This window comes from Uranotaenia lowii, chromosome 2 (assembly GCF_029784155.1).
Source record: "Uranotaenia lowii strain MFRU-FL chromosome 2, ASM2978415v1, whole genome shotgun sequence".
Classification (NCBI taxonomy): Eukaryota; Metazoa; Arthropoda; class Insecta; order Diptera; family Culicidae; genus Uranotaenia; species Uranotaenia lowii.
The window spans coordinates 181842445-181866777 of record NC_073692.1 but is presented as its reverse complement, the minus strand read 5'-3'; the positions used below and the strand labels follow the sequence as shown (position 1 = coordinate 181866777).

The 24333-nt window shown below is 37.3% G+C and overlaps 1 protein-coding gene and 1 long non-coding RNA gene across 2 annotated transcripts in view; one reads left to right on the top strand and one right to left on the bottom strand.

Annotated features, from left to right (window-relative positions):
• Positions 1-24333, top strand: part of LOC129747999 (leptin receptor gene-related protein) — a 156376-nt gene that overhangs the window by 120248 nt on the left and 11795 nt on the right. The window lies entirely within an intron of this gene.
• Positions 12277-12869, bottom strand: LOC129748000 (uncharacterized). The gene is made up of 3 exons (XR_008737618.1): positions 12719-12869; positions 12554-12654; positions 12277-12447 (listed from the first exon to the last, which is right to left on the bottom strand). It is a non-coding gene; the product is annotated as an uncharacterized LOC129748000 (long non-coding RNA).

Below are 24333 nucleotides of genomic sequence, written 5' to 3'. Positions count from 1 at the left end.
GTTCACCATCGCTGCGAACCGCCCTGTCTTTCTAATGGTTTAGAGATTATAATGTCATTACGGAACGTTCAGTGGTGGTTTGATGATGACCTGGAGAAATTTAGGCGATACAACTGAAAATGGCCACAAACCGGTAAGATAAACTTTAATGAAATAAATTTGTCCTTATTCTGCGCCGCGCGTGAAGTGACGATAGTCGAGTCACCTCACCGTCAGAAGACTCTAGTCATCTTATTCAGATAGTCAGAGTAAGTGAAGTGACAGAGGTTCATTACCAAAATTCGTCCGAAGTGACGTTCCTTACCCAAAGCGACTCCTGGAATCGAGTGACTCGACTATCGTCACTTCACGTGCGGAGTAGAATAAGGGCCATAATGCTTTCAAAAATTTATTCCAACATAATTACTTTATCATCGAGAATAATCTTAAAAGATTGGATAATACTTTTTACTAGGAGATGAAAAATGAAAGTTTAATAAATTATTTTATTTTTTTGTAAAATGAAACTCAAGCGGCTGATCTGATTTTGATTTGTTTTTTTTCTTATGCTAGCAACGGTACAACGATGACACCAGAATCAGTTCGAGGACTTCATTTGCCAAATCAGACGTCTGGTGACCACGAAGACAATTCATCCGTCCGCGCTACTTTATTGTTCCGTCTGACAAAGGTTATAAATTTAACAATAATTCATTTAAATCAGTTTATCATTTATACAGTATTGATCCATTTTCAGATTTTGCTGATAAAATTATGACGAGATTGCCGTCTTGTCGACATTGACTGTAATAAATGTGAATTATTTGTTCAGTGTTTCTATTCTCTGTTCCTACCTTTCCCATCACACATACATGCATTATTGTAGGGACACCTTTGTACAGCTAGAAAGTGAGTTGCTGCGTCAGTCAATTTAGAAGTGAAGAACCGACAACATGTAATTTAACCGTCGTGTAATAAATATTGTTTTCTGACTACCTTAGTTGAAGAATTATTACATGGTGTCAGAAGTGGGATGCGGAAGTCGTAATAATCGCAATCTCACTAGTGCAGTTAAAAGTTTTTCGAATTACGCAATTAGTTTCGGGAGCGGAATAAAAGTTCGCGTTGGTGTTCAAGATGGCGTCTGGAATCGACATGCGTTTGCCTCAGCCACTGGACACGGCGAATCTCGCGAAAGAATGGCCCCGCTGGAAGCAGTCGTTTGCTATCTACCTGAGAGCAAACAACAAAATGGGAGAAAGTGAAGCAAACAAGATTGCAACATTCTTATGGCTGGTTGGGCATCGAGGAGTGGAGATTTATAATACTTTGTATCCGAATGATGGAAATGTGGAAGACATGTTTAGAGAAGACGCTGATGATGGAGGTGCCGCTGTTGGGGGTGTTGGTGTTGGGCTTGCTGTTGCTGGTGATAATGATGGTGTTGGTGAAATAGACGATCGTAATCGAAATGCAACACGTACGCTAACAGAAGTGATTTCGGCGTTTGACAACTACTGTTTGCCACGTAGGAATGTGGCAATGGAAGCCTTTAAGTTTAATCTAGTGACACAAAAAGAAAAACAGTCGTTCGGTGACTTTGAAACGGAGTTACGCACACAGGTGCAGTTTTGCGATTTTAAGTGCACTGGTTGCCAGATGCCATATTCAGACCGAATGATTCGTGACAGGATTATAATAGGCGTCCAAAACAAGAAACTGCAGCTGAAATTACTGGATGGAAAGGATGATCCCTTGCCGAAAGTAATCGAAATTTGTAAAATTTTTGAGGCGGCATCAGAAAACAGGCAGCTACTCGATCGAAAAGCTGGGCCGTTAGAAGTGAAGGCAGTACAGCAGAACCAGGCAGAAGTGAACAACCAGGAATCTGTAGATTCGATTACTCGAAAAACTTGTTATAATTGTGGAAAGCCGTATACTCGTTATCATCGTCAAACTTGTGCAGCATCAAAAGCCGTGTGCCATTCTTGTGGAGCACTCGGGCATTTTAAAGCGTTCTGTCGCAAGAAGGAGGAAACGAATGGAAACCGGGTCAACCAGGCGACTCCAACCGGAGGAAAGAGCAACCGTGCCAACCAGGCACTCTCATCTGGAGGAAACCACAACAGGGTCAACCAGGCGACCCCACCCGGTGGATGGAGAAATTCTGTGCAATCAATTAACTGGACTGACGCAGGTAAGATAAATGAGGTCTATAATGCATGTAGTGTGAAAAATGATTCCCCTATCCCCTACAGAGTAAGCTCTAGTGTCCATGAATGTACCCCCGTGAAAAGATGGAAAAAGACTTATCATATTAATAATTTACCCATCGATTTTAAATTGGACACCGGCTCAGATGTGAATTGCGTCCCTTTAAACATCTTTAAGAAACTAGGTGGTCCTATTAAGTGCTTTGAAGATGGTCCCGTATATGATTATAGTAGTAATAGAATAAACATCCATGGAAAAGCACAACTGACTTGTCTCGACCCCTTAACAAACGTTCCCCAGTCTGCTCAGTTCTTGATTGTTGATGATGGATTCGAACCCCTTCTTGGACTTAATACTTGTAGTGAATTTGGTTTAATTAGGCGGTTGTGTAATATTAATAAAAATTTAGATATTCCAAATAATAAGAATGATTTTGTGAACCGTTTTATCGATCTCTTCGAGGGTTTGGGAGAGTTTCCCGGGACAAACTCCATTTCGCTGAAACCTAATTCTATCCCAACATTACATTATAAAAAACGAATACCTCTGGCGTTGTATGACCGAGTTAAGGAAGAGTTGGATCACATGGTTAAGCAAAATATAATTTCTCCGGTTGATTACCCCACAGATTGGGTAAGTAATATGCAGGTGGTTGAAAAGCCTAACGGCAAGTTGCGTATATGTCTAGATCCCAAACCCCTTAACCTGTGTATTAAGCGAGAACATTATTTGATTCCTACGCAAGAAGATCTGTTCAGTCGTTTGTCAGGTAAAAGTGTATTTTCTGTATTGGACTTGAGTAGCGGGTTTTGGCAAATGAAACTAGATGAGCAAAGTTCAAATTTGACAACATTTATGACCCCTTTTGGGAGATTCAGATGGAATAGAGTTCCATTTGGATTGAATAGCGCACCTGAAATGTTCCAACGACGGATGGTGCAAATATTTGGTGACATAGCTGGTGTAGAGATCTATTTTGACGACATGGCGATTGCAGGAATTGATGAGCATGAACATGATCTGATTTTGTCTCGAGTTGTAGATAGAGCTTTGCAAAATAATGTTAAATTTAACCCAGATAAATTACAGTACCGTCAGAAACGGGTAAAATTTATGGGCCATACAATTGGCGAAGGAGAAATATCTCCCTTAGACAAGGATGTTAAAGCAGTTACGCTCATGCCTAAACCAACTAACGTGACAGATGTTTCCAGACTTCTTGGATTGCTAAAATATTTGGCAAAATTTATCCCAAATTTGTCTAAGCGTACTGCCAATCTACGTAACCTAACTCACAATGGAGTCGAATGGAACTGGACAGCTAAACATGATGAAGAGTTCAGCGATATATGCGAGTCGTTAGGGAAGGCACCGGTGCTAGCAATTTTTGATCCCACAAAACCATGTAAGGTGCAAACAGACAGCTCAAAAGATGGTCTAGGATGTGTACTTTTGCAAGATAATGGTCCTGTTGCGTTTGCATCTCGTACGTTGACCCAAAGTGAGCAGAAATGGGCTCAAATTGAGAAAGAGTTGCTCGCTGTCGTTTTCGCGTGCACTCGGTTTCATAATTTCTTATACGGAAGAGAATTCGTGGTAGAATCTGATCATAAACCACTCGAGAGCCTTATTAAGCGGGATATAGATGACGTCACTCCACGATTGCAACGAATGTTTTTAGCTTTGCTCAAATATCCAGGATTATCTCTGGTGTATTTACCAGGAAAGAATATGCTAGTAGCAGATTGCTTATCAAGAGCTGCTTTAAAAACCACTGAAGAAAGTGACCCGCAGCTTGAAGGAATGGTACACAGTTTAACTAAACGTGCATGCATGTCCGAAGAGAATTATAACCGCTATATAGAGACTCTGAGTAAGGATGAACGGTACAAGCGGATCGTTACATATGTCCGATGTGGATGGCCTTCGTTTCACGCTCTGGATGACTTAGGTCAACTCTTCTATAAATTTCGTCAAGAGTTGCATTATGAAAACGGATTACTTTTCAAAAACCATAGACTAGTTATTCCAACCGAATTGCAAGCGCTTATCTGCAAATGGCTTCATGCACCACATCTCGGGATCGAAAAAACACTTGCCAGAGCCAGAATGCAGTTCTTCTGGCCATGTATGACGAACGATCTGAAAGAATTAGTAGAAACATGTATAATTTGTGAAAAATTCAAACGAAACAACCAGAAAGAGCCCCTCGAACAAGACTCACTTCCAGACTATCCTTTTCAAAAAGTTTCCACTGACATCTTCGAATATGGTGGTCACGACTGGTTAGTGGTTATTGATGCTTATTCAGGCTGGATTTGTTGTGATAAACTGCCAGATAAAACAATGTCCAGTGTATGTAAGATATTTGATAAAATGTTTGATCATTATGGTTACCCTACAGAAATTCGCAGTGATAACGTGCCGTTCAATTCATTGGAATGCGATAAGTATGCAAACAGGAACAACATATCATTGAAGTTTTCGAGTCCTCGTTACCCTCAGAGCAATGGTCTTGCCGAGAAAGCAGTTGCAATCGCCAAGAATATACTAAAAAGGTGTTATGAGGCCGATGATGTAGAACAATACCAATATCGTCTTCTGGAATACAATACAACGCCAGTAGCTAGCATGCAGATGTCTCCCTCCCAACTGTTCTTTGGAAGGCAGTTGAAAACCCGTTTACCGATTGATGAGTCGCTGTTGGTCAAGCTTGATGTTAATAATACATTAATAAGTCGTAAACACGAAAAAAAAGCGTGAGAATCAGAAGAAGTACTATGATAGAAATGCAAAGCCTTTGTCACTGTTGATAGTGGGACAGAAGGTCATGTTTCGGAAGAACTCTAGAGAGTGGCGCTATGGTGTTATAACTAGAAACGTGAACAATCGATCATATGTTGTCAAAGATGACTTTGGAAATCATTTTCGTCGAAATCGTCGTTTCTTATCGCCTACGGTTAACAGCGAAGTAAATTTGGAAGAAATAATACTTGATGAAAATGTATCCCCAAAAACAGTTGATTCTCCATCTCAAAAGGTTGTAAGTCTTCCGTACGTACGCAATGAAATAATCCCTGAAAATATCTCTTATTCTCCTCCACCTACTGATACTGATGAGCCTGATTTCCTGGGGTTTAGTGACTTAGAATCTGAGGATGATTCGTTCCACTCGTTCTCTAGTCAGTCATCAGACTCGCCATCAAATGCACCTCAAATGACTCGAAGTGGAAGGATTGTTGTGCCACCAAAACGTTATGGCCAATGGCAGTACTAACTACTGCGTCTATACTATCCCTAACATTTCCTATAACTTTCTTACTAACAAAAAAAAAAAAAAAAAAAAAAAAGAATACGTGTAATAAATGTGAATTATTTGTTCAGTGTTTCTATTCTCTGTTCCTACCTTTCCCATCACACATACATGCATTATTGTAGGGACACCTTTGTACAGCTAGAAAGTGAGTTGCTGCGTCAGTCAATTTAGAAGTGAAGAACCGACAACATGTAATTTAACCGTCGTGTAATAAATATTGTTTTCTGACTACCTTAGTTGAAGAATTATTACATTGACAATCTTTGGCTGCCACCGGAGCGGGACGTAAACCAGCGTAATGATAAAGCAATAAAGTGCTTTAGAATTGAAGCACGATTAAATCCTATGTTTCGCTAGGTACCGAACTTCAACGAAGTTTCAGTACCATAGAATCTACAGGAAGGGCTAAATATGCTCAAGGCGGTTGCTCAAATCGATAGTTATAATCGAGCTGAAAAAGACTGAAATCCACATTGTATGAAGCGCGAAAGTCTCTAAGGGAACTCACTGAAAGGTGATGGAACCAACAGTGGTTACGATAATTTATCTACCGGAAGCATCGGAACATGGGAGGAAAGTGACAAACGGAAGACTACTGGAATAACCCTGATGGTGAATCAAGCGGTGTAAATAGTTGCCAATGGCAACTTGCCATGTAAAGACAAACAACGAACAGTAATTCCATCCATCACGAGAACAAAACTTTCAGCAAAAAATCGATAATGTTGGCCGTGATCGATTGGATTAGGTGAGGTGAGTTGATGGAAAATATTACAATACTATCTCACATGAGGTAAGTGCAAACAAAATCGTTTTCATACATCTAAAAAATCATATAAAAAAGCTACTCAATGATTTCTGACGCCGGATGTTGATTTTTTGGATGTTTTTTTTTATGAAGCAAAAACTGCCTTGTTTGCACCTTACCCGTGTTTGCGATTTTCGCGGAGCAATTTCAATGTAAATTTGAACATTATTTAGATTCATTTATTCTACATATTCTGGATTCCGACTAATAATCAGAATCTTATATATAAAAATGGAGGCGTTTTCTTTGTGATAACATCACGTATGAATGGTCGGTCGGAATGAAGTGAAATTTGGTATCCGAGGGTTTTTTGGGTCAGAGAAGGTTTGTATAATAGTTTCAAGAATCTCACTTTTTATGAAAGGGGGGTCCCCATACAAAGTTATCTCTTCTTCACATCTTATATATAAAAATGGAGGCGTTTTCTTTGTGATAACATCACGTATGAATGGTCGATCGGAATGAAGTGAAATTTGGTATCCGAGGGTTTTTTGGGTCAGAGATGGTTTGTATAATAGTTTCAAGAATCTCACTTTTTATGAAAGGGGGGTCCCCATACAAAATTATCTCTTCACATCTTCTTATATATAAAAATGGAGGCGTTTTCTTTGTGATAACATCACGTATGAATGGTCGGTCGGAATGAAGTGAAATTTGGTATCCGAGGGTTTTTTGGGTCAGAGATGGTTTGTATAATAGTTTCAAGAATCTCACTTTTTATGAAGGGGGGGTCCCCATACAAAATTATCTCTTCACATCTTCTTATATATAAAAATGGAGGCGTTTTCTTTGTGATAACATCACGTATGAATGGTCGGTCGGAATGAAGTGAAATTTGGTATCCGAGGGTTTTTTGGGTCAGAGATGGTTTGTATAATAGTTTCAAGAATCTCACTTTTTATGAAAGGGGGGTCCCCATACAAAATTATCTCTTCACATCTTCTTATATATAAAAATGGAGGCGTTTTCTTTGTGATAACATCACGTATGAATGGTCGGTCGGAATGAAGTGAAATTTGGTATCCGAGGGTTTTTTGGGTCAGAGATGGTTTGTATAAAAGTTTCAAGAATCTCACTTTTTATGAAGGGGGGGTCCCCATACAAAATTATCTCTTCACATCTTCTTATATATAAAAATGGAGGCGTTTTCTTTGTGATAACATCACGTATGAATGGTCGGTCGGAATGAAGTGAAATTTGGTATCCGAGGGTTTTTTGGGTCAGAGATGGTTTGTATAATAGTTTCAAGAATCTCACTTTTTATGAAAGGGGGGTCCCCATACAAAATTATCTCTTCACATCTTCTTATATATAAAAATGGAGGCGTTTTCTTTGTGATAACATCACGTATGAATGGTCGGTCGGAATGAAGTGAAATTTGGTATCCGAGGGTTTTTTGGGTCAGAGATGGTTTGTATAATAGTTTCAAGAATCTCACTTTTTATGAAAGGGGGGTCCCCATACAAAATTATCTCTTCACATCTTCTTATATATAAAAATGGAGGCGTTTTCTTTGTGATAACATCACGTATGAATGGTCGGTCGGAATGAAGTGAAATTTGGTATCCGAGGGTTTTTTGGGTCAGAGATGGTTTGTATAATAGTTTCAAGAATCTCACTTTTTATGAAGGGGGGGTCCCCATACAAAATTATCTCTTCACATCTTCTTATATATAAAAATGGAGGCGTTTTCTTTGTGATAACATCACGTATGAATGGTCGGTCGGAATGAAGTGAAATTTGGTATCCGAGGGTTTTTTGGGTCAGAGATGGTTTGTATAATAGTTTCAAGAATCTCACTTTTTATGAAAGGGGGGTCCCCATACAAAATTATCTCTTCACATCTTCTTATATATAAAAATGGAGGCGTTTTCTTTGTGATAACATCACGTATGAATGGTCGGTCGGAATGAAGTGAAATTTGGTATCCGAGGGTTTTTTGGGTCAGAGATGGTTTGTATAATAGTTTCAAGAATCTCACTTTTTATGAAGGGGGGGTCCCCATACAAAATTATCTCTTCACATCTTCTTATATATAAAAATGGAGGCGTTTTCTTTGTGATAACATCACGTATGAATGGTCGGTCGGAATGAAGTGAAATTTGGTATCCGAGGGTTTTTTGGGTCAGAGATGGTTTGTATAATAGTTTCAAGAATCTCACTTTTTATGAAAGGGGGGTCCCCATACAAAATTATCTCTTCACATCTTCTTATATATAAAAATGGAGGCGTTTTCTTTGTGATAACATCACGTATGAATGGTCGGTCGGAATGAAGTGAAATTTGGTATCCGAGGGTTTTTTGGGTCAGAGATGGTTTGTATAATAGTTTCAAGAATCTCACTTTTTATGAAAGGGGGGTCCCCATACAAAATTATCTCTTCACATCTTCTTATATATAAAAATGGAGGCGTTTTCTTTGTGATAACATCACGTATGAATGGTCGGTCGGAATGAAGTGAAATTTGGTATCCGAGGGTTTTTTGTGTCAGAGATGGTTTGTATAATAGTTTCAAGAATCTCACTTTTCATGGAAGGAGGCTCCTATACAAAATCAACTAGAAACGGGATTAAACTCGAACAACTTGAAGACGGTTTTTATTAAAACTGATTCACGAGCTCGAAAAAGTTTAAGAACTGTAAACATTTTCCATCGATTTATTAAGTAACGGGTAAAACGAAGTTTACCGGGTCAGCTAGTTTTAACTAAATAAAAGCTATTTATACCTGAAATAATAATTAGTTTTTTTTTCTCTTCCAGCTTGGTAGGAAACGAAAAAGCCGAACTACGTTCTCGTGACTAACAACGTTTTGGATTAATCATTTCTCGGAGATGCTTCTCCGTTAATGGAAATTTCGGCATACCGGGACATTCGGCCACGGACTGTCGTACCGTTTCATTCATACGATTTAAGGTTAATGAAACCTTCCATGAAATTGCACTACCTAGAGAAACACGACGGGTGTGTCGATAGATCGAACATTGCCGCAGACACAGCTGGCCAGTGGACCCGATGATCTCGATATCAGCCTTTAGAACTGGCAGAAAAACAAACAAGTTAAAATCATGGCGGCATCATCTGTTTCAACAAGTACTACATTGTATTATATACAATATAGCAAAATTTCATCCAGCTCAACTAAGAGATGCAACATCTATCTGGAATTCCCTTAGGTGAAGTCATCAAGTAATAAGTCTTCTAATGGTGCTAACAGTTAACTGTTGTACCGGTGGTGAACATAAACATAACGAAAATTCGTTACGATGATGTTTTTGCCTGCTGAAAATAAGGTAATGATTTTTGTTTGGAATTGAATTGAACATAAAAACGTTCCTTCGTTAATATTAAACTATAAGTGAGGTTTGAGTAGTGAGAATATTACAGTCAGATATTTATAAGGTATCGAATTAACATGTTTCTGAATTTGTGAACAGGCCTTCATTGAAAAATCTCTTATAGAAAAATTCGAAGGAACATTCAATCACCATATTGGATTTTTTATTGAACAATACGTGAATAAGAAGTTTCCTAGTTTTGGGAATTCTTCAATATTTTCAATTTCATTATTCAATGTTTCGTAATACGTAATTCTCATTTACTAGTTCCAAAAAAATCAATGGATTATATATTTATTTTTTCCTTATCTAAATATTGTCAGGCATTGACTAAAAATGATATTTCTAAAAGTTTTATTCCTACTTTAAAGTTCCTTCATTGATCTAGCCCTAGCTATTTAGATTATTTTTGTGATTTCCGTGAGTAAAATAATACAATCACCATTTGTCAATTACATTGATTGAAACATTAATTTATTGAGATTTGATAAAATTCCGGCTAAAAGAGTTTTAACAATTTCGATGGCAACTGATCCATTGATAAAATAAAAAAAAAGAGAAAAATATTTCAAATTTATCTTTTTAGGTTGGCAAAAGGCGCATCTTGGCCCGTCGAGAATTGTCGAGCGAAAATTCATAATCTGCCATCTTCCGTGACTTCCTGGTGTAAGCAAACAAATGTGGCAAAGAGGTTAATCCACCGATAAAACTTCGGAAAAGCAGTTAATTGTTGTGTGGAGCCCCGAGACAATTGCTAAGCAATGACAAATTGCAACTTAACATAAAATATTTTTTGGCTAGGAAAAATGTATATTCTACAATAATAAGGCAGGAAGTGAATTTTTGTGTACTTATATTTTAGGCACCATTAGATTTGTATGATTCAAGAATCGCTAAGAAGAACAGCACGGCTAAGCAGTTCAATTGAGACAAATATATTCAGGCAGAAGGGCAAAGATTCAGGGTTTGTCAATAGTAATTCTTTATTACCAAACAAATGATTTGAATTACTTCAGAATTAGCTTTAAATATTGGTATACTAACTGAGTTATAATGGATTGTATTCGTAAATTGTATGTAAATAAAAAAAAATTGGAAAATAAAATACCATGGTAATCGGTCCAAAAACTATTCGAAAATCCGTTCGGTTTCAGCCCGAAAACGAACCTTTTGTTTTGGTATTTGAAATGCTCGATCCGTACAATCGGCCCGAAAATCTCTCGAAAATGCGTTCGGTTTCGGTTCGGATTCGGCCCGTTTGTTTTGACATTTGAAAGGCTCGATCCGTACGATCGGTCTGAAATTCGTTCGAAAATGCGTTCGGTTTCGGCCCGAAATCGGTCCTTCATTTTGGAGGGACGATGGCAATCGGCCCAGAAACGGTTCGAAAACCGTTCAGATTCAGTTGGAAAACGGTCCGCTTGTTTTGACATTTGATCTGCTCGAACTGGTTGAAAAAACTTATCGTCGCCCGAAAAAGTGTTTCATTTTCGCACGATTTTCTACTAAACTCGGCCCGATTTCTTATACGATTTCGGACCGATCGAGCAGATGTACGGACAAAAATCGGGCCGTTTTCGGGCGATTTTTCCTGTCTGGGGAATTCCCGATTCAGCCATTTTTTCTATGTACACGCTAACTTTTGGCTACCCCTTAAAGGCGTAAAATCGACCCGTTATTGAGAACCTCCGCGATCTGTCAAATAACGGGTCATTTTATCGGATCAATATTACCCCTTATTTCAAAAAGCTCGCTTTTTTTCAAAAGGGGTAGTTACAGGTGTTGTTACATTCAAAGCGTCGTTATTTTCCCGGTATATTGATAGTGATGAGAAAGATTGTAAGTATTTCCTTGAAATTTTTTATTGTTTTCTTCAATAATATTATCATTCACGTTATTATTTCAGAAATCCCAGGTATCAGAAGAGCGCGACGAAAACATCCGATGTTTGAAACCCGAATCGCGATGAATTGATGGGTAAATAAAAAAAACTAAATTTTATATAGTTTTCAATTGTTTTCATGTGAATAAACCGAATGAAACATGATATTTTGTTGCAATTTATTTCTCCGGAAAAAAATTTTCCATAAGCAGCTCCTGAAACAGCCACCATAACCAAGCGTTTGAAATAAGGGGTAATTTTCATCCGATACGATCGTTTGAAATAAGGGGTAATTTTCATCCGCTAGAGCGTTATCAAGCTGAGTACCCCTTAAAGGGTAAAGCGACTTTATCCGTAAAAAGGAGTTCTCCCACACGCAGAAAAATATTTTGTAAGTACAACAAAATTTGGGGCACAAATAATAAAAATTTTGGTTGGGAAAAAGCACAAATATATTTTAGTCCATTTTGATAAAAATAACCACTTTGATTTCATCTTTTTGTTTTTGTTTAAACAATATCAGCCCTTTTTGAAAATAGAACCAAGTTTTGGCCGAAATAATAAAATTTTGGGTAAAACTAAAAACATTCGTTAAGTGGTTCTAAATCAAATTTTGACGGTTCAAAATAACAAAAAACTTAAGGTTTCTAATAAATCAGCCATAATATTTGATTAAAAGGGTATTTTTATTTATTTTTTATATTTTTTTGAATTTTCTTCATAAATTGAAAAAAAAAACGATTAATTTTTTCAACAAATTTATTATCCAACCTACAGCTGCAACATCAGTACTAGTATGGGTATCGACGACATCATTTGTTCCTCTGACCCCTGATGTCCACCTTTGGGCGGTTGGTGTATCTTCCCGAGATGAACGGAAACCGCAACGCGAATGTTGCGACTTCGTAACATCTGAAATGGACACAGAAAGAAATGAACAAAATTAGAGAACACTTATCAAATGTGAAAACAGCCGGTTTTCAGCAGTTTCCAGCCGGTTGAACACTTTAAAACTTACCTTATCGAATGATAAACCAGGTGATGATGGCTGTCGACTTAACTGACCGATGGAATTTGTTTCACCAGCCGCCTCTTTCGTCCTCTGTCCAGATTCCACCTCTGTAAGAAATAAGAAATTTTTATAATTTTTTTCAATCAGTAATCACAATTTAATGAAATTTACCTAATCCATGGTAAATCCAAAGATTCCGACCAGCAGCAACTGCTGGTCATGATTTGTTCGCGGCAATTCGGCAACTCGACAAAAAATTTCTTTTTCTTTTTCTTTCGCTTACGTCAAAATCCGTCAAACAACAAACACGCTCATGAATACAAACTCATTTTTAATTTAAAGCCATCCACATTTGAAATAGAAACTATAAAATTTTTTTTTGTTAAAATAATTCGGCGGAAACTCCCTGCAATACAAGGGGTGCAACTAATTTTGTAAACATAACAAAACTCCTAGATTTGTTTCAATTAAAGTTTGGCACGAAAACTACCTAAAGATCTGCATTGATAAAACAAAATAAATTAACAAAACGTTTTGTTGAATCGACTCCCCGTTCTTTTTCTGCGTGCAGTCTTATTGAATAACGGGTCAAAAGTATTCGTTAAGGGGTAGCCACACGCTAACTTTTGGCTACCCCTTAACGAATACTTTTGACCCGTTATTCAATAAGACTGGGAGAACTCCTTTTTTCGGATAAAGCCCCTTTACCCTTTAAGGGGTACTCAGCTTGATAACGCTTGTACCGGATGAAAATTACCCCTCATTTTAAAAGCATAGCGGAGAATTACCCCTTATTTCAAACGCTTGCGGCTTTTCGAGAAATATTCATGCATGGAGTTCTGAATCAAAATAAAGTGAAATATTGGCGATTTTATAAAACATTTATTAACTAGATTCATAAATAATTGGATTGTGCACATAATTACCGGTCCGATTTCTGTAACGTTCCGAGTTGTTTTGTTCGTTATTTCCTTTTCTGTTGCATTAGACCTGGACCTTTTCCTTGTCGAATTGAGATGACCGAAACTGAAAATAATGTTAACTTTGGATAACTTGAAAACCACTTAATATATCGTTAAAAAACTTACGATCAAATCCGCAAAGGTCACTGAGAGAACTGCCATCTTTGTGCTGCAGAGTAGATAAGTATCAGCCGAACAACTTATGGAATGATCTGGCGAGAAAAATTTATTTAAATAACACAATAACGAATTCATTTTATTAACAAAAACTTACCAAGATCAAGACCACAGAAAAATTGCACCGTTACTTCGACAAGATATAAAACTACCCTTTTCAAACGGACTCGAACTTTTTAAAATAAGGGGTAATATTGATCCGATAAAATGACCCGTTATTTGACAGATCGTGAGGTTCTCAATAACGGGTCAATTTTACGCCTTTAAGGGGTAGCCAAAAGTTAGCGTGCAAAAGTTAGCGTGTACACGCTAACTTTTGGCTACCCCTTAAAGGCGTAAAATTGACCCGTTATTGAGAACCTCACGATCTGTCAAATAACGGGTCATTTTATCGGATCAATATTACCCCTTATTTTAAAAAGTTCGAGTCCGTTTGAAAAGGGTAGTTTTATATCTTGTCGAAGTAACGGTGCAATTTTTCTGTGGTCTTGATCTTGGTAAGTTTTTGTTAATAAAATGAATTCGTTATTGTGTTATTTAAATAAATTTTTCTCGCCAGATCATTCCATAAGTTGTTCGGCTGATACTTATTTCGCAATCTACTCTGCAGCACAAAGATGGCAGTTCTCTCAGTGACCTTTGCGGATTTGATCGTAAGTTTTTTAACGATATATTAAGTGGTTTTCAAGTTATCCAAAGTTAACATTATTTTCAGTTTCGGTCATCTCAATTCGACAAGGAAAAGGTCCAGGTCTAATGCAACAGAAAAGGAACTAACGAACAAAACAACTCGGAACGTTACAGAAATCGGACCGGTAATTATGTGCACAATCCAATTATTTATGAATCTAGTTAATAAATGTTTTATAAAATCGCCAATATTTCACTTTATTTTGATTCAGAACTCCATGCATGAATATTTCTCGAAAAGCCGCAAGCGTTTGAAATAAGGGGTAATTCTCCGCTATGCTTTTAAAATGAGGGGTAATTTTCATCCGGTACAAGCGTTATCAAGCTGAGTACCCCTTAAAGGGTAAAGGGGCTTTATCCGAAAAAAGGAGTTCTCCCAGTCTTATTGAATAACGGGTCAAAAGTATTCGTTAAGGGGTAGCCAAAAGTTAGCGTGTAGGCTATGCAACTATATGGAACTCATGAAGTTTGTTTACCAACAAACCCCAGAAAAGCTGAGCAAAAAATAAACAAACTCATTAAGAGCCCCGCTCACTCCTCGCCTACTTACTGTGAAAGTCGGAGAACCTACACTCAGAAATAAATAAAATATCAAACAGTTATATTTTAGGTATTTTCACATATCTCCCTCTTTACGCACACGGATATTTCTCATGGTGTAATTACTGGGATATTTCTCACTGGGAAATATTTCTGCGATTAAAATTTATGCATTGAGAAATGTTATGGAACGACATCTGGTGGTCAGAAATAAAAGTTTGAGCCGTAACGTAAAGGCAAACGCTTAAAGCAGAAATAAACAGAAAAACCAAATGAAAATCGTTTGATTTTCGTCCATGTTCTATGGTCAATGTGCATAATTGACCATAGCATAAAAACATGTGCATTTCGCTGGTAATATTACATGCTGCAATTGAGTCCATCCTTTTTAAATACGATTCAGATAAATATTTAAAGAGAATGGAATCTGCATGCAGTCAAGTTGAAAGGCATTTAGCAACTGAAGAATCTAGCATGTGCTCATACCCGTTTAGTTGGGACTCAAACGCACAAAGCGTTTGTTTGAACAAAATAATATATAATTTCTCGGTTATTAAATTTTATGCATTGGATCATTACACGCCAAGAAATTATTCGGATGCATAAATTTAAATATCTGAAATAGTTATTTTTTAATATTTCTGGATATTAATGTCAGAGAAATATCGGAGTTATTGAAATATAATAATTTTCATATTTTTTTCATTTCTGAGTGTAGTGTATCTAAGAACCTTGCATGTCCTCTACACGCTCATATTTTTTCAACCATTAATGACTTTTCTTGAACCATATTTTGAGATTTTTGATAGAACTGCCATTATTGTTGTTTTTCAACCGTAATGAACTGTTAAAATTCAAGCATTTTGTGAGTTCTAATGAATAAGCAGCAAAATGGTTAAATTTCAACCGCAAAATATATGATACAGCCATCTTTGCAAGAGTTCGTGTTTGTTTTTTTTTAACAGCTTCGCAGTGAAATCGCTGGTTTTAGTTTATTATAGTGACTTTATGTATAAGATAAAGATTACAATTAACGCGTAAGTATCTATTAAGCTATCACTATAAAAAAAACAGTTTTGATGAATAAAATTTAGGGACACTTCCAAATTACCATAACCTTAATTTTTTTTTCTCGTAGTTGATCGGAAGAATTTGTTACAAGAAGGAACCAAGAGATTTCGCTGAATGATTTGCAGGAAAAAATAGCATAACTAACGAGAACTATGCGAAGAAATGAACCCGCAATCGGAGGAAAATTATTTCACCTCATCAGAACGGCACGGACAGATTTCTCGGAGACTGGCGGTAGTGGCAAACATCTGCTAGGAACCACTCTGCTTTGCCATATGATAAAACATTTTTAAGAGGTAAGCTATGTTATTTTGAACATTATAATACCCCGTTGGATTTTATTTTCATAGTAACATACGAATAATTTCATTCGTTCCACATCACTCGCCACAAGCGGTAGTGTTTCGTTGCTCCTGCTAGTGTTCCGTAAATAGCATAGTGTGTGAAGAATTTTGCCCTGATCATCCGGATGTGTGTTCCGTTAGGGCACTCTGTTATCAGATATACCCGAAAGTGATAAAGTTTTGTGCGCGGCATCGCAGAAGACCATCATCAGCCGAAAACAAAAGGCCCCGCTGTTGTATACGATTGCCAGCCAGCAAGGTCAATCGTCATAATAGACCGATAGGAAACCACGTTGTTCGTTCGAAACCAGTTGTGTTAGAGTGGTTCGACCAACTAGGGTGGCTCGAAATAATTTTTTTTTGGTTTTTATACTTTTTTCCAAAAAAGTTTTTTTTTTCTTTTTGGTTTTATTTATATCTTTTATTTATATTTTCCTTTTCTTTTGTTCCTACTATATTTTATATTAGTTTTTTTTTATTCTTTTTTCTCAAACAAAATTTTGTTTGAGTTTTTTTTTATAAAGGTTTTGACTCTCCACTCTTGCCCGTTATGTCGGAAAGCAACCGACTAACGGATGACGGCGACGAGGAAGGCATGCATCCTCCTTTTAGAGAGGACGATCTCTCCGAAGAATATCTTTTGGAACAACAGTCTTCCCAAAATATCATCATTCAACCGATGTACCTCTCGGACACGGAAGATACTCCTTCCCCCCTCCCACAGACCCCTTACCCTCAAGTTCCCTTTGTGTTTGGCAACTCCCCACCATCACCAGCCCCTCAAGAAGTTAACGAGCTGCCTAAACCGCCCCCTCGCCGTCGGGTTTACCAACCTGAATCGACGGGGCCCTGGGTAGTTTATATCCGGTCCAAAATGAACGGGAAATCACCTAATGTGATTTCCATCGCCCGAGACCTCGACAGATCTTACCCTTCCGTAATCAGCTACCAGCCGATGAGACCGCACAAGATGCGCATTGTTGTTGGTAGCCTGAAGGAAGCAAATGCCATTGCTTGTGACCCGAAGTTTACGATCGAATACCGCGTATACGTTCCCGCTCGTGACGTGGAAATCGACGGAGTGGTAACCGAAGAGGGTTTGACCGTCGATGATCTTGTGAACTCCGGGGTTGGCCGATTCAAAGACCCTGGTCTTCCCACGGTCAAGGTGCTGGACGCGCGTCAGTTGAAATCAGCATCAGGCGAGGGGGAAGAACGAACATTTTCCCTGTCGAACTCCTATCGCGTTACCTTTTCCGGCACTGCACTTCCTGATTACGTTGCGATCGGGAAGGTTCGTCTACCTGTGAGACTTTATGTGCCTTCGGTCATGTTCTGCCAGAATTGCAAGCAGTTGGATCATACGGCCGCTTACTGTTGCAATCAGGCACGCTGCTCTAAGTGCGGGGAGAAGCATGCGGAAGCTTCGTGTGAAATACAAGCAGTAAGCAAGTGTTTGTATTGCACAGGCGAGGAATCTCATGCTCTCTCGGCGTGTCCGAAGTACATATCGCGCCGGGAAAAAATCAAGACTTCTTTGAAAACTCGCTCTAAAAAATCATATAGAGACATGCTGATGAAGTCTTTGCCAATCGTCTCAGAGAACCAGTTTGGCCTTCTAAGCGACTATGAATCCGAAGGGGAGGATCCATGCGAAGGAACATCAGCTGGGCCATTTGTTAAAAAAAATGTTTCACAGGCTCCAAAAAGGAAACGCACAACTAACACACAACCCAGATTAGCTGCCAGCAAAGTTAATAAAACTAAAAATCCTCAAAGTGGGAATAGTAATTCTACCCCTCCTATTCAGAAACCTACGGGTTTAAATCCCTCCCCGAAGGACTTCCCCCCACTTTCGAGGAAGTCAAAACCCCAGACTTCCCTTCAGAATTCAGGACCATCAGTAACTAACAAGGATGTAACAATTCCCAGAGAAACTGCATCTGATCCATCGTCGAACAGTTTGCCCAGCTTTTCGTCTGATGGTAAGATGAAATTTTCGGAAATTGTTTCGTTCATCTTGGACTTTTTCAGTGTACCAGCAGGTTGGAGGACTATGATTAATATGTTTGTACCTCTTTTGAGAGAAGTCTTGAAAAAGAAAGCTTGTACTATGACCCTCATCGCAGAAGCAATTTCTTTTGATGAATAACTCGTCCACTGAGGTAAGAGAAATTGTTTCTGTATTGCAATGGAACTGCAGAAGTATTTTACCAAAATTAGACTCCTTTAAAGTATTGGTACACAATTTGAATTGTGATGTGTTCGCCTTATGCGAAACTTGGCTCTCTCCAAACACTGATTTCAACTTCCATAGCCACAATATTATTCGCCTGGATCGAGATGGGCAAAGAGGGGGTGGTGTTCTTTTGGGGATCAAGAAATGCCACTCTTTCTATCGTATTCCATTACAACCATCTCCGGGTATTGAAGTCGTCAGTTGCCAAGCTAGAATTAAAGGCCAAGACCTTTGCCTAGCCTCGGTATATATTCCGCCAAATTCAAGCGTGAACCGGAACCAATTGGCGAATATTATTTCACTTCTCCCAGAACCCCGGTTAGTTCTGGGAGATTTCAATTCCCATGGCGTGGGCTGGGGTAGCTCACGTGATGATGATCGTGCTAACATTATTTATGAGCTGTGCGACGACTTCAACATGACTGTCTTAAACAATGGGGAAGTGACTCGAATTAATGGATCCCAATCACAGCATAGTATTTTAGACCTTTCTTTAGCTTCTTCCTCTCTGAGCTTGGATTGTACGTGGAAGGTAATCCAAGACCCTCAGGGAAGCGATCATCTGCCTATCAATATTTCTATCACCAGTGGTCGTAGTCCACCTGAAGAGATCAATATTCCTTATGACCTCACAAAGAATATAGATTGGAAAAAGTATGCATCAGGTGTCATTGAAGCCATCGACTCAACGGAAGAACTGCCTCCGGAGGCAGAGTACAGTTTTATGTCCGGAACAATTGTGGACTGTGCAATCGGGGCACAGGTCAGACGGAATGACAATTCGACGATACAAAAACGACCTCCCACTCCATGGTGGGATGGAGACTGCTCACGTGCGCGAGGAGAAAAGTGCAAGGCGTTTGTTGAGTTTCGCAGAACTGGATTGCCAGAGAAGTTCCAACGTTACTTGTCCTTGGAACGCAAGTTTAAGAACTTGATCAGGGGCAAGAAACGTGGGTACTGGAGGCGATTCGTGGATGGGTTATCTCGAGAAACGTCTCTGCACACGCTTTGGAAAACAGCTCGAAACATGCGAAATTACACACCTTCGAACGAAAGTGAAGAAAGCTCGAGTCGTTGGCTGACACAGTTCGCGAAAAAGGTCTGTCCGGACGCAGTACCAGCTCAGAAAAACTATCGGGATACAGAGAATAGTTCCGAAACGGAGGATCAATTCTCGATGGTCGAACTTTCACTTGCGCTCTGGTCATGTAACAATTCAGCTCCCGGACTGGACAGAATCAAATTCAACTTGTTGAAGAATCTGCCAGATACCGCTAAAAAACGCTTGTTGAATTTATTCAATAAGTGTTTAGAGATGAACATTGTGCCGCATGAATGGAGACAGGTGAAAGTTATCGCCATCCAAAAACCGGGAAAACCAGTTTCTGATTACAATTCGTATAGGCCGATCGCAATGCTCTCGTGTCTCCGGAAACTGCTCGAAAAAATGATTCTCTTTCGGCTGGATAAATGGGTTGAATCAAACAATCTCTTGTCAAGTACACAATATGGATTTCGTAGAGGCAAGGGTACGAACGACTGTCTAGCATTACTTTCATCAGACATTCAATTGGCGTTTGCCCAAAAAGAGCAGATGGGGGCAGTATTTCTGGACATCAAAGGGGCATTCGATTCGGTGTCCATAGAAGTGCTATCTAGTCAACTTAACTCTTGCGGACTTTCACCAATTTTGAATAATTTTCTTTATAACCTGTTGTCTGAAAAAATCATGCATTTTAGTCATGGAGAAACCAAAGTTGAACGAATTAGTTACATGGGTCTACCCCAAGGCTCGTGTTTAAGCCCCCTGCTATACAACTTTTATGTCCGAGAGATCGATGCTTGTATGGCACAAAATTGCACGCTAAGACAGCTTGCGGATGACTGTGTTGTTCATATCACAGGTAAAAAAGGCACTCAAATTAAACCTCCGTTACAAGAAACTCTAAATAATTTATCACATTGGGCCAGGAATCTAGGCATCGAGTTTTCGCCTAGTAAAACCGAGTTAGTAGTTTTTTCAAGGAAGCATTCCCCTCCTCAAATAGAGCTCCTTATGATGGGTAGAACTCTAACTCAATCTCTTAGTTTTAAATATTTGGGTGTCTGGTTCGACTCTAAATGCCTCTGGGGAAAACATATTAGGTACTTGACACAAAAATGCCAAAAGAGAATCAATTTTCTTCGAACGATTACTGGAACCTGGTGGGGTGCTCACCCAAGCAACCAGAATTCCCTTAAAAAGGTTCCATAGAAGCTTAATCAGCTCTCGTTTGTGTCTGAAGAGAATGCTAATCAGCCCAAAATTTAAGTTCTTAAAGCTACTTTCAAGTTCGTTTAGGTGGCTGTAGAGAACGCTATTCAGCTTCTAAGAGAATGTCAAGAAACTTCTACGCGCCGAAAAAAAAAATCCGATTGACAGATTGCTCTGACAACCACATGTCAGATTGCTAGGTTGCCGGTCTATCATGGTCTATCTCATTGATTTTAATTATATTGTTGGAATTACAAAAGCTGCTTACACGCCTAGAGAATTGAACCGCTGCTCTCTAGGTTGCAATGAAACTCACCAGCCTCTTGACCAATCCAGCAATAGCTAATTGCCACTGTAATGATTAGTATTTAAACTTAATGTCATTTGAGATGATTGAGTGGGTTGGTCAATAGAAGGTACCTTATTTCGTTCAAAGGACTTTCAGTACACAATATGAATCATAACAAAAATTCGCATCATCAAAATTTATTCGAATATCTTATTTAACATTTATAAGAAAAATTCGAAAAAATCTTGAATTCCATTTGTAAATATCAGTACAGATATAAACAAAACAAATACCATGACAAAAAATTGACCGACATTTTTGACATGTCGCTTCGAATTCCCATATAGGTTCTTTAAAACACCTTCAAGTATCTTAATGGTGCGCCTTAGAATGTTACGCGAACGTTATCGACCTTTTTGAAAAACATTTTTGACATGTCGCTTACAATTCCGATATAGGTTCTTTAAAACACCTTCAAGTATCTTAATGGTGCGCTTTAGAATGTTACGCGAACGTTATCGACCTTCTTGTAAAACATTTTTGACATGTCGCTTAGATTTCCCATATAGGTTCTTTAAAACACCTTCAAGTATCATAATGGTGCGTTTTGGAATGTTACGCGAACGTTATTGACCTTCTTGAAAGAAGTTCCATTGAAGTTCCGTTATCGATAGTTTAACCTTTCAAAGGGCGATGGAAGTTTCTGAGTAACTTTTACGCGACAAGAGTCACCTGAAGTTCCCGTAAAACATTTTTTCAGCCAAATGTGAACTTCGGAGTTCCATCTTTAAGTAAAAACGCGACTTTTGGTTGCTTGGGCATCCACAGGACCTCATTGTAGTGTATAGTACCGGTAGAAAATAAATATAATCATCTTGTAATGAACACTACTATTATTTTGAAATATTCATGCGTTTAATGTTTAATTATATTGTTAAATGATAATTTCCCTGTTTAGTGTGTAAAACGGTAGAAAATCCTAGAAAGAAAAGTAAGCGAAAAAAACGATAGATCTCTCTCTTTCTCTCGGGTTTTGAAGATGAATTAGCAAACGCTTGAATTCAGTTTATAGGAGATCCTAATTGAGGACGCACGCGACTCGCTTTGCTCTTCCACTTGAGCAAGTGCCGTCACGACAATGGCGTAGTCAAGACGCTCCCCAAGGGTAAGTTACATCTGTAGCTGAGTTTCTTGCCAGTTTTATTGATTCTAGCAAGAGATTGAAAGCAGGAAAGCCTGGAGAAAGGAATATTGAAATGAAAGGACAAATATGGATAATGGAGTTGGATTGAAAAAAAAGCATGGAAAAATGGAAGTGAAATATCTTGAAATAAAAAGAGGCAGTCAGTCAAAAGAAAAGGCAGTGAAAAAAAAAATGATGCCTAATTATTGAGAAAATATAATTTGAAAAAAAAAGAAAAATGGCAGTGAAAAAAATTAAGCCAACTTAAAAAAAAAAAAAAGTCAAAAGAAAAGGCAGTGAAAAAAATGAAGCCTAGTAATTAAGAAAGTATAAATTAAAAAAAAAAAAAAAAAAAATGGCAGTGAAAAAAATTAAGCCAACTTAAAAAAAAAAGTCAAAAGAAAAGGCAGTGAAAAAAATGAAGCCTAGTAATTGAAAAGTATAAATTTAAAAAAAAAAAAGAAAAATGGCAGTGAAAAAAATTAAGCCAACTTAAAAAAAAAATGATGGTTAAATCTTGAAAAAAATGGAGCTTTTATAAAAAAAGAAAAAAAAAAACTTGAATTGTTGGTAGAAAAAGGCAGTGAAAAAAAAGTAGCTTGAATGAATTTCTTGACAAAAAAAAAAAAAAAATTAAATTAAAGGGATCCCAAATTTAAAAAAAAATACAAAGTTTTGGACGAGTGAATAAATCTTGAAGAGAGGTTAGAAAGAAATCAAATAAATGAGTTCGGCATTTAAAAAAAAAAAAAAAAAAAGATGCTGATGGTAATAAATGTAGGCTGAATGAGATAATAAATAGAATATAAGAAAACTATAAATAAAAGAAAAAATCTTCTACTTAAAAAAAAAACAAATGGAAAAAGAAAAAAAAATCGGAAAACGAGGCAGAATGTAGGATTTGAAATATTTTTTTCAAGAATCTAAGTAATTGTCTGCAAGAATCATAATTTTAATTCAAAAAGTATTCTAAACCATGAGGCCTGGTTTAAAATATCAACCTACGAATAAACTAGAAGCGAAGATGTTCATACGATTCACAATATTTTGGAATTATATTATACGATTCTTAATAACTCTTATCACGGGGCATCAAATGTGAAAGATTGTTCGAATAGCGAATCATTCATAGATTCAGCTGAACTGACAACATCAACATAAAGAGAAAAATTATCAGTGGGATTAAACGAAGACGTTTAAAGCATACAAATGGTAAATTCAATCATGTTAAAGCTACAAAATTAAAAAAAAAATATGATAGGAATTAAAAGAATTGTTTAAAGGTTAGAAAGAAATCAAATAAAAGGAGAGTTATATTATTTATTTAATAAGACGCTGATTGCGATAAATGTAGCCTAATGAATAATTATAAGGAAATAAATAGAGTAAAAAAAAATTGATGAATGAATGAATTTTAAGTGAAAAATAAAATTGGTAAAAGAAATATTTAGAGAAAAGAAAGAAAAAATACATTGAGATGAGAATGGAAAGAACTCGAATAAATGGAAAGTTAATCAAATAAATAATAATAAATAAGAAGTTGAGTGTAATAAAAGAATGTTTAGAAATAAAATAATAAGATGCTTAAATGAAAAAAAAAAATGAAAAAAAAACTAGATAACTGCCAACAAGAATCATTAATTTTATTTCAATAGTATTCGAAACCATGAAGTCATGAAGATTAAACTATGAATAAATTAGAACCAACAATATACAAAGAAAATGCTTTGTTAAATAGAAATGATCAAAGCGAATATAACGAAATCCAACCTCATAAAAAAAAAATCTACAAATTAAAAAAATAAACAAAACTATAATAAAAAGAGAAAGGATAAAAAAAAAACACTTTTTGCTGAAAATTTAAAAAACGAAGTGATGCTTAATACCAAATATTACAACTAAAAGACTTATTATTTTGGGAAAAGATGAACAGAAAATATGAAACAAGTAGCTCTTTAATATTGAAAAGAAAAATAAAGAAGAATACTTAAAAACAGTGAACAAAGAAAGAAAAGCAAATGCAATGCTAAAACC